We start from the raw sequence: 12722 nt of genomic DNA on the forward strand, positions 1-12722 counted from the left end.
AGTATTTTGCTTTGGTCATGAAATGATGATAATGGTGTGCCAGGGCATACATACATTTTATATTTAACATTTAAATACCTGGAGTCTACATCAACTTCAGATCTATTCCTCATTTCAAAATGTTTTAGTTTTTTTAATGTTGTTTTTTTGTTTGTTTGTTTTCTGCCCTTTTTTGTCAAACAAAACTATGTTTTTTTTGGCAAACACAAAATATGCAAAATCTTCCACCAAAAATATTTTTCAAAGTGTAATATTTGATGTGAAGTAATCGGAACCTTTGATAGGTCAATAATTCATAATAACATTGATTTTGATTCCATATTATGTTTTGAGAATGACCGTTTGAAAGAAAAAAAAAACAGCTTTGTTTTATTAGTCAACATTGCAACTTTTTCTAAATTATATTTCACCTGTAAGCTTTTTTATTTCACTTTTGTTATGATTTTGTTTATTTTAATAGTATTTTTAGAAGGTGGCGTGGGCCTTTAAAACATTAGCTGTGGGTCGCAAATGGTTAAAAAAAAAAAAAAAAGGAATCTGCGTCCTTTCTGATTTCAATGCGTTAAAAAGACACAAAAAGTGTGTTAACGCCAACACTGGTTGACAGTATAACAAAATAAGTCACACTTATATTCTGTAACATTCACAGTTTTGGAAAAAAGTGCAGAGGTAGAAATATTCAAAATAACCTCTTGTATATAATCTAAACATAAATAATGCAAAAAACAAGTTAATTAAATTTAAACAAAAAAACAGTAGACGAGCTCTCGCCCTGCACAGCTGTTTTGTGCTTTGTAGTGTCGATATGTGCTTGTAGATCGTTGGCCCCTTTATTTGCCACAGATACTGTACATGCATTCCTGCTATGCACACAGTGCATTTTGCTTTCCATGTGTCATGGCCAGAACAAAAACACAGATACTTTTCCCGCAAATCATCCGTGAAGTTGCATTTACGTTTCGGCTTCTCTCTTGTGTTCTGTCTGTCTCTCGACTGTCTCGCTCTCTGTCTCTGCCCCTCCCTCACGAATGTTGCTGCACAATTTGTTTTGTTTTTAACCCCTTCTTAACCCTGGACGTACATTGAAAATACACGCAACCCTAACTCAAAATACCGGACATTTGAGGCATTTAAGAAAGCCCGCCCGGACAGCCCCGCAAAAGAGGACATGTCCGGGGAAAAGAGGACGTATGGTCAGTCTAACTTTAGGGGAGAGGCAGACTACACCATGGACCGGTCGCTACAGTCAATCGCAGAGAACATACAGTATACACACAAATATGGGCACAAATATGAACGAATAATCTTGCTGCTAAACTGCAAAGCCGATCATCTGACAATAAAATATGATCCATCTGTGGAAGTGAAACTTGTTGGTTGTTGGTGTGCACTTTGTATAATTGGACTTTCACCACATGATTACTGGCTGAAATATGTTTGTGCCCTTAAAGCATCTGATTCATACTTTGGCACACAGAAAGTTGCCATTGATTTTGTGTGGATGAGTGTGTGAGTGTGTGTGTGCGCTCCTCCCCATGCACTATCGTGTTTCCGTCCATCTCTCCGTCTCAGCCTCTCCCTGCTGCAGTGTTTTATATGTGACCTTCTGCTAAGGAGCATGCAGGCCTTTGTCCCCAGGTAGGTTTCTTCTTCTCTCAATTTCTTAACTTCCTAATCTACTTTCTGTCTTGGCAAAGTTCCTAGTCCTCCCGTGATAATATGCGTGTGCAGGTGCTGAGATTATTACGACAGGAAACGTAATTAGATATCCTCCCTCAGCGGCATGCTCATCTTTTTAAAAATGTTATCAGTTCATTCCTAGCAGTTGCATGCTTGGTGTATTTTATTAAGGAGATCAAGTGAAGTTTGACAGACTTTATTATTATTATTATTATTATTATTTAATGTTAACTTAATGAGTGCATCAGTACACCTCTAGTTATGGTTTTAGCCTCATGATTATGCAGTGTCATGGAGTCCATGTCCTCTGACTTTACACTGTAGATTCAACAGAGTGCGCTGCTGACCGGCTTGTCGATTTTCAGTCAGGATTCAGAGAGACTCCACACTTGCACTAAAAGCCCGCAGCAAAGAAACCTAAGCCTCGCCACTGATGAATGTTCAGCTCTTCTGCTCTGTGGCGCCATTCAGAATTCATGCTGAATCCATTAAACATATACAGCTGACCCAAAATGATTCATACCCTGGACAAATGTTGAATTAGAGTGATTGTTAGCTGGAAATGTTTCACTGTTATTCAACAAAAACTTCAATGTCCAATATGATTCATTAAAACCATATTGAAATATGTAATTGCATATATCGTATTAAATGGTTGATGCCTTTGTTGTATTTGTTTTATTTTGAAATACAAATGTTTTCATACTACTTACCTCAACTTACAAATGTAATTGATTCTGTGATGGAGTTTCTAACTCACAATACTTATATCTCAAATCAACGTCTACCAACAATTGACCATGTAACATGCCTTTTAAAAAGAAAAACAAACTTTTAGATAAATATTGTATAAAAACAATACTATATAGACTGTACTACTAACCACTACTGTAGTTTTAGGAAGTAAAGCAATACTAATGGACAGCTTTTGCCTTGGAGAGTGGACTTTTACGGTATTTCCTTCCAGCTTTTTCTCATATTTTCATGGATAAATGTCACTCAATTAAATATAATTTTAACATTTTTGGCTGGCACTAGACTCATTATGCTTCAGTTTGGTGCGGACTTTACGCATAAACTGCTTCACCACGTTGATTACAAGCTTTGTCATGTTTTTGAGGATTTTCTGTCTTTACTTCAATTGATACCATCCACTTCTTGTCAGCCTTCACACTCATTTTCTTCTTTTCCATTGATGGAAAAACAGAGTTAAGTAGATCACAAGCTACTAACTAATGCTAGCCAGACCAGACTAATGGGATGATACTTGTAACTCAAATGTTTGCTTGCAATTTAAAATATGACAATTAGCTAAGAGACGGCTCTTATCTAAAAACACTCTTAAACAAGTTGAAAAACCTATTCGGGTGTTACCATTTAGTGGTCAATTGTACGGAATATGTACTGTACTGTACAATCTACTAATAAAAGTTTCAATCAATCAATCAATCAATCAATATTTAGGAGCGAGAAAATTTCACGACTGGATTTGTTGCACAGGTGGCATCCTATGACAGTCCCACGCTGGAAATCACAGAGCTCCTGAGAGTGGCCCATTCTTTCACAAATGTTTGTAGAAACAGTCTTCATGCCTGACTGCTTTATTTTATACACCTGTGGCCGAGCCAAGTGATTAGGACACCTGATTCTCATCATTTGGATGGGTGGTCAAATACTTTTGGCAATATATATATATATTACACACACACACACACACACACACACACACACACACACACACACACACACACACACACACACACACACACACACACACACACACACACACACACACACACACACACACACGTTAGGTCAGGAAAAAAACAGAGTCTATTTCATCCCTACAAGCTTGTTTTGAGGCTTTGTAGGGATGAAATAGCACATATGTATCTATAATTTATAATAAAAATACAAGAATGTTTAACACATAAAGATTCCTTTCCTTCAAGAAGGCACAAATTATAAGTTGGTGTATTACCTGATTCTGATGACTTGCTTTGATTGGAATCAGACAGGATTCCCAGTTGTGCTGATAATTTCCACATTTTTAAATTTACATTGTGGTTGTGAGAAAAAGTCCTCATTTCTGTCCAATACCAGATGGTTTTCGGCATCTTATTTGTTCAGCTTCAATACTCGTTTTTGTACACCTTACAAGAAATACGTAGAGGACAAACTCTGTAGTTTGCTAGCTTGGGTGCGCTAGCTATTTGAGATTCTTATTTTGTTAGCGCAGGCAGGATGGAGCAGGGCTTTTATTGTGAAGACAGGAACTGTGTGGTGGGTCTTTAGACTTTTGACAGTGGGTCTTGACAGTCTGTTTAAAATAAGAAGTGTTTCTCGCCTTTCTGCCGGTCGGACAACACCAACTCAACACATGAAGTGTAAATTCCAGGGGCCGTACTTATCAAGCTTCTTAGAATTACTCCTAAGAAGTCTGCTAAGAGTTGACTTAAGAGTAAATAAATTATTCGCTGAAAGCTGCACTTAAAAGTTAGTTATCAAGCGTCTTACTCACACTTTCAGCGAAGTGTAGGACTGAATCTTAAGTGTCACACTCAGAGCTGAATTACGACATTACTATGTGCCGTAAACGGAATTTTAGGTGACGTCATTTCTGTGTCCATAGAAATGACCAATCACGGAAGGGAATCCGTTGTCTAAGAATAAAGAAATATCTTGGAAATATTTAAGTGGACAATGGGAGTGTATATTTTGACAATAAACTACAAAATAATACAAAACAAACTAGTCCCCGCCGGCACTCACGCTACCGCTCCCTCTCTTCTATCGCCCACACACTCACTGACGTCACTCACCTCACGGCCACACACATACGCTACTGTCATAACATTTTCTTTCCAATTCATTAATTAGGCAACTAATTTGAAACTGGTGTGGGTGGCTCTATATATACTAGCCCACTGCAGACACATGCAGAAATCAACAAGGAATCGAAAAGTATTAAATCTGTGACAAAAATAATATCTGCTCTGTCTAAACGATACCGTTTGATCAGCTGCTCGTCATCAAAAAAAAAACAACATTGTTCCGTTCCCTGAACGTTCGCGCACGTCTCTCTCGCCTCAGTGCCATCCCCTGCTGGGAACTCCTAACCACTTAAGACACCTCTGAAGGTCTCTTAAATATCGTGGAGAGTAGGAGTGATTCTTAGACTTAAGAACGTTGATAAAAAGCTTTTATTCTTAAGTTTGAGAGTAGGACTAAATTTCGCAAATTCTCAGGACTTAAGTGTAAAATGGCACTCTAAGAAGCTTGATAAGTACGGCCCCAGGTCTTTACACTATGACTCCCAATCAGATGTGTGCTTATTCTACTGTCATTCATTAGGAATTTATGGATATTAATCATGAAATGCTGTTCATAGATTGCATAAATGCTAATTAAAAGATATATTTTACAGACAGAAAGCCAGTGGAATGTACACGTTATCCCAAGCTTACATCTAATTGTGCAACATGTGAATGTTTTAAGGGGAATTAAATCTCTAAAAAGGGTACACATTATTTCCGAAGCAGGACCTCCACCCAGAAATACAATACTAGTCCATAGCCCATAAATGTTGTTTTTTTGTTTGTTATTTTAATTGTAAGTGGGCTAAATCACCAATATTAGATAATAATGATGCTGTCATTCGATTATAATAATAAGACATTGAAATTGTTATGATGTCAGGTTTGGCACAGGTGTGCTGCTGGTATGACCACAGGGTGCACGTCTGATGTTGCTCACATGTGCTCCACTGAATGCCCAAGGAGTTTTTACTTTTGCTCACACACATGACAATCTAGAAGGAACATTGCCCCTAACTAAAGCCCCGTTTACACTGCAAACCAAATCTGATTTTTTTTGCCCTCAAGTGAGACGGATCAGAATTTTTTTTGCCAGTCGAAATGCTCCAAAGTGTCAGTCTTGATATATATATATATATATATATATATATATATATATATATATATATATATATATATATATATATATATATATATATATATATATATATATATATATATATATATATATATATAGCCAAGGTTACTGTGGTTTATCCGTTATACAGTGCTCAATACCGTGGTAGAGCGGAATATTCGTTAGGTCAGGAAAAAACACGGAGTCTATTTCATCCCTACAAGCCTGTTTCTCAGGTTTGAACAGGCTTGTAGGGATGAAATAGCCTCCGTGTGTTTTCCTAACCTAACGAATATATATATATATATATATATCCATATACTTTGACTCAGAAGAAATAAGGATTGTTGAAAGACCGTAGTTGATGTGCACGCTGTCCCATATTTTCTTACATTTTACATACATTTACGGAATCCGGTCAACTTCCTTTGTTTTTTCACTTTATCGAACTGTGCATGCAAGTGACAACAAGGCCAAATTGGGGCCTGTGTACGTTTACACTGAAGTCTGATAAAGATCACATTTTACTTGCAGTTTAAACAGTCAGCTGGAAAAAAATCAGACTTTAAAAAAAATCAGATTTGGGCCACTTTGGCCTGCAGTGTAAACGTAGTCTAAAACCAGCATTGCTTTAATGTGAATATCTTTTATGCACGCTGTAGTCCCAGACTTTACCTGACACCAGTCAGAGATGAAGAAGCAGAATCTCAAAGAAGGGCAAAATCTCGTCATGCAAGACAGACCCGCAGGTCAACGCAGGTAACACATGCATGTTAAATCGTACAGTAGCCAATACATCGCTGCACTTTGTGTGTACGCGTGTGTGTTAAGGCTGCAACGTTTTAATTGGTCAACTAGCCCGCGATTATTTTTTTAGGATTATTGCTGATGATTTGCTGTACACCTTTATACTGTATAACCACAGTGACAAATAAATTTACAGACAGTGAAAAAAGTATTTTTATCCTGTACTGTTAGCGTTATTTAGCTGCAAAAATTTACCTAAAGTAATGATAGTGTAAACATAAACATTCCTTGCGGTCAATCAATTAAAATGTATTGCGGGGAATCCACTTTTTTTGAAATTGTATCTATCGTTCACAATTCTTACGTAAGACAAGCATACATATGTTTATCTTTTTTATGCATTCTAACTAATGAATAAATACTATCAAAAGTTTGTTTACAAGGGAGCCTATGAGAGTCGCTGTAGTCTGCCTATAAAGTGCTCAAAAAATATCCAAAGACTTCCATCAAGGTTTTATATAACATTGAAAGTATATATGTAATGTAGTAACAGGCACATTCATAATAACATGTAATATTTATTTATTTTGCTCATTTTAAGCATATGGCGGCAAATAAATTTAATAGACGCATCACAACGTTCACTTTTTCCTTCATCTACAACACTGACTACCCCTAATGCAGACTTCATGAGACCTAACAAACATAATTAAACATCACTTACTGTACAATGTTGGCTGTCTTTGGGATGCTGACTGTTAGGATGTTGATATATTCACCTTTAGATAAAGAATCACTCATACTGTAATCCTTGCAAAGTGTTAAAAAAAGGTGTGTGCTAAGCTGCGTCTTTTGTGTGTCTTTCTCGCCATCTCCGGGTCTAAAATGGCTGTCAGAGTTTACCAACTTCTCAGTATATGTCCACCTTTTTTTACTATCCAGGTAGGAGGTATGATTTATAATCTACACCAAGTACTACCTCAAAAAAAACTTGGCTCTCCAAGTAGCACCATAATTACATAATTATACATTAAAATACAGTATCTTAGTAGGCTTAAGTATTCATTTTAAAAAGTTTTTATTTAGTAAGTATATTGTAACACCACACACCATTTAAACAGTAACACTGTGTTTGAGTATAGGAAAATAAAACTGTTACATTACAACAGTAAAGCAGCACTAACTTAGTGCAGCTTTACTGTTGTTACTTAGTGCCACTAAGTAACTTTACATCCTTCATAAAATATTTTCATAACTTTTGGGATGATACATGGATTTACAACTAGTTAAATGACACCTGTGTCATGGCCTGAAGCAGTCTGTATCACTTTCACTGGCAATAAGCAACTTTGAAGAGGGTAGCAGGAACTAGGGTTGTACGGTATACCGGTATTAGTATAGTACCGTGATACTAATGAATCATATTCGGTACTATACCCCCTCACCATTGATACCCAAATTTGTGGTATCATCTAAAACTAAGTTAAAGTATTAAACAACAGAAGAATAAGTGATTATTACATTTTAACAGAAGTGTAGATAGAACATATTAAAAGAGAAAGTAAGCAGATATTAACAGTAAATGAACAAGTAGATTAACAATTCATTTTCTACCACTTGTCCCTAATAATTTTGACAAAATAATAGAATGGAAAATGACTCAATATGTTACTGTATACGTCAGCAGCTAAATTAGGAACCTTTGTTTGCTTACTTACTTACTGTTTATTTAAGGACAAAACTGCGATAAGAAACATATGTTTAATGTACCGTAAGATTTTTTGTTAAAATAAAGCCAATAATGCAATTTTTTGTGGTCTCCTTTATTTAGAAAAGTATCGAAATAATTTTAATACCGGTACCGTTACCAAAATATTGGTATCGGGACAATACTAGCAGGAACACACAAAAAAACGACATATGTGCTGACTTGCTTTACGGCATACGTCCCTCCCCCCTTTGTCCATTCGTTACAAAGAGGATAGTCGATGTGAACGCCTGCGTGGCGCCAGAAAACTAGAAGACGAAGAACGCCTACACCTTACTGCTATCATGGCCAAAGCTCCAAAAAAGGGAGGCGACCCGGATAAAAGGACAGTCAAGGATCAACATTGGCCCGGCTTTCAGAAAGACAAGAAGGGATTTCAGACCAATGCTGCCTTGGCCCTGTTCCTGCTAGACGGGGAAGTGATTTTCGATGCTGAAATCAAAAGGATAATGCTAATGTTAGCTATCGGAAATGTGCCTGGTAGCAAAAAATGGCCACCAGCGTGACCGTTTCATTACTACTTCCTTCAAAAAAAACCTCCTCTTCAGACCTGCATCCGCCCAGATTCATTCTTGGTAGTAGCGTCATGTTTTTAGTGCTATCCAAGATCATTTCCTGATAGTGTCTGCTATTTAACATCAGCATAACCATTAGAGAAGTAATATTTGTGCCAATATCACAGCAGACATCATGTCAGTATGACGCTATATGCGCTGGTCATCATGGGAAATGTGGTCTTCTGGCAAAACACTACCGCTTTGGTCCACTGGCGCCGCCAAAATCGACCAAAACTGAAGCTTCTTAAGTTAAAGTTAAAGTACCACTGATAGTCACACACACTAGGTGTGGTGAAATTGCCCTCTGCATTTGATCCATCACCTTGTTCCAACCCCTGGGAGGTGAGGGGAGCAGTGAGCAGCAGCGGTGGCCGCGCTCGGGAATCATTTTGGTGATTTAACCCCCAATTGCAACCATTGATGCTGAGTGCCAAGTAGGGAGGTAATGGGTCCCATTAGTATAGTCTTTGGCTAGGGGTTTGAACTCACACCTACCAAACTCAGGGCGGACACTCTAACTACAAGGCCACTGAGCAGGCTAAGTTAAGTGGGGCTTTAAGTGACTCTTTGGCGTACCACTAGATAGAGTTTGCGTACCAGTCGTACTCGTATCACAGTTTGAGAATCACTAATCTAAAATTACCTTTCACAAGCTCTGAGGCGAGAAAGCAGCTCACCAGCTGATGACGTCAATACAGCAGTATAAGGAAGGTGTCGCTCTCTGATCAATGCCACGCTAAAAGTAGGTCCTTAGAACATTAGCACTTATAATACCAATATCGCTAATACTTGGTTAATATTCAGGCCATGAAAGGTAAATGGAGTATTGTTGCCGGTTTTTGGATTGTTATTTATTGTGTTTTGTGTTCAGAATAAAAACAATAGACGCAAAGATGTCATGGCTACCATTGTAAGCTGACTTTTATTTACATGTATTTACGAGTTAGAATGCATTAAAAAAAACAATGTGTTAATTGTGTTAATTCACTATCATAGAGATAGTGAATTACAGGCAACATTGCAATAACAAATTAAGTTCTACTTTACACAATTCGTTAACAAAAACAAATATTTGACAATTATTTTTTTATAGTAGTATAGTATAATCGTTGCAGCCTTAGTGTGTGTGTGTGCGTGTGTGTGTGTGTGACTGATAAAACTCAGTGAATGCGTTGCAGGGTGTGACTCTGACTGACTTAAAAGAGGCTCAGAATATCAGCAGCCGTTCTGAGGAGTCTCTGCTGGAAGAGAAAGTCGAGAGTAACTCAACAGAAGCCAAAATCATCTCAAGATGGAGCAACACTGATGCGGTTTGTGTGTTTTTCTCTTCCAATTGATTCATTTGCAATGTTAAAGGTTGTCTTTATACATCACAATATTACAATTGAAGGTTTCTGTGTGAATATGCAGCAGGGGAACATTAGAGCCACGTTACAAAGTGTGGCTGAGTTCACTGAGCCCTGTGGTCGGCCTTCACCCTCCATCGCGAGCGTCAACTTCTTCAGAGGTCAGTTTTCGCGTTTGTCAATGATCATCACAAAAATATATAACGTTTTTGTTTATAGGTGATGCAATTTCATATGTGCAGCTGGTGGGGGACGGTGGAAAGATGAAAACCAGAACCCATTGGAAGAAGAAGAAGAACATTTCAGCACAATAGTCAGAGGCAGACGACATGTTTGGGATGGATATGAAGAATGTGAGGACATAGTTGCAGAGGTAATTCACTGACATTAACCCCAACCTTATCATTCCAACAACTTCAGACAAATAAACGTGTCAGTGAAGAGATTATATAAATATATCAACCTTTTAGCTGCAGCTATCGGTTATTTTAGCAATCGCTTAAGGTATTGATACATTTTTTCAATTAATCGAGTAATCGGATAATACACATTTTATTGCCTCAATGCGTATTTCAGGGAAGATAGTACAGTTAGCTGTTCATTAAACAATTAATCGAAGCAAGAGAAAATAAATCAAAGCTTTTTTTCCAATCATTTTAATCCATTAATTGTTGCTGTCCTAATGATCAATATTTATTGACTTATTTTCATATTTGGGGGGGGGATTAATTACCTCACACTTTAAAGAAAGTTTTGTGTTTGGACTAGTGCTTTTTTTTTTAGGTTAATCACATTTTTTTATTTGGATTAATTGATTTCAACCACAGGTTATTACTCGTTTGCTGGCATGACAACAACCGATCGAGAAAGTTTACGTTCACGCCGTGATCCCTGCAAGTAACCGCGCTGCTCTACTCCATGGCAACGCGGCGAAACAAAAAACTTTCAACTCGGGTACCCTCCCGTTCTGGCGTCCAGGGGCAGTCTGGGCGGAGATCTGGTAGCAACACTGCTGCCGGTCTCCAACCAAGAATACTGCAACTGAACGTTGAAGGGCTCACAGATGCCAAAACATCCGTCATCGAGCACATGGCCCACACCACCCAAGCCATGGTCATCCTCCTTCAGGAAACCCACCGCCCAACAGCGGACAAGCTAGCGATCACCAACTTCACGCTAGCTGGGTCAATCCTGAGCAAGAAGCATGGCCTTGCCACGTTTGTCCACAACGATCTGAGCTGGACCCTCGCCGATCGATCACCGGACAACTCCGAGATCGAGTGGCTGCGAGTGGACATTGGCGACATCAAAATTGTCAACGTCTACAAACCACCACCCTCACAACTCACGCCAGTGTCACTGCCAGTGCTTGAACCACCGTGTGTATATGCTGGTGATTTCAACTGCCGGCATACACGGTGGGGATACAGTACCACCTCACCGAGCGGGGAAACTCTTTCTGACTGGGCAGAGCGCAACTCGCTCAACCTTCTCTACAACCCGAAGGGCCCAGCCAGCTTTCACTCCGCTCGGCATAACACTGACACGAACCCTGACCTGGCTTTCGTGAGTGTCGGTGTGGACACCCAGCTCCCCGACAGACGTGTTCTAGGAATGTTCCCCAGGTCGCAACACCGACCGTCGCTGATATCGGTGCCCGACCTCGTGACAACAGTTCCGAGCGGACCGATGAAGCGATGGAACTTCCGGAAGGCCAATTGGAAACTCTATCGCCTCCATACCAACAAGTCCACACGGTGTCTCCCACCACCAGACACACCCAACGTGGACGAGGCATACCAGGACTTCTGTAGGGCACTAACATCTGCGGCCAAAAAAGCCATCCCACGCGGCCGGCGTAAGAACTACAAACCATGCTGGGATGGCGAGTGCGAGACCCTCTACAGCGCCTTCCTCCGGGCTCCCTATGGCCCGGAGGCTAACAATTCAGCCACTGCCCTTCTTTCCACTCTTGGAAGGAAGAGGCACCAGCGCTGGAAAGAGGCAGTCCACTCCATCGACTTCTCGCACACTAGCCGTATCGCGTGGAGCACTTTGAACAACTTGACTGGTAGGTCTGAGCGCGCACCCCGAACATGCCCCGTTACCGCAAATGCTATTGCAGCACAGGTTGTGAAAAACGGGGCATATACCGGGATAAATCGAGATTTTTCCCGGGCGGTGCGCCAGGAAACTGCAGACCTCTGGAGGATAACAACATCTAGCGAGTGTAACATCTCCGGTGAGTTTTCACCGGAGGAGTTCACAGCTGCCCTCCAGTATACCAAACCAGGCAAGTCTGCTGGGCCTGACAACATCTGCCCAGAACTCGTGCTCCACGCTGCCCCTGCAATGAAGTCCTGGCTGAGAGTTTTCCTGTCTTCTTGCCTGCGCCAACTCCGGATCCCCAGGATTTGGAGAAGGGCCACTGTTGTCGCTATCCCCAAGCCGAACAAGCCAAAGGATGACGTAACGAGCTACAGACCAATCTCGTTGCTCTGCGTCCCCTTTAAAGTCCTCGAGCGCCTGATTCACGCCCGTGTCGAGCCCATCATAGACCCCCAACTCCCCCGGGAGCAGGCGGGTTTTCGACGTGGGAAGTCCACGGTGGATCAGGTCGCCCTCCTTACCCAGGACATCGAGGACTGCTTTGAGGCGAAAAAGAAGGCCGGTGCCGTCTTCATAGACCTG

The sequence above is a fragment of the Entelurus aequoreus genome, linkage group LG07 (genome assembly GCF_033978785.1).
Source record: "Entelurus aequoreus isolate RoL-2023_Sb linkage group LG07, RoL_Eaeq_v1.1, whole genome shotgun sequence".
In the NCBI taxonomy this organism is placed as follows: Eukaryota; Metazoa; Chordata; class Actinopteri; order Syngnathiformes; family Syngnathidae; genus Entelurus; species Entelurus aequoreus.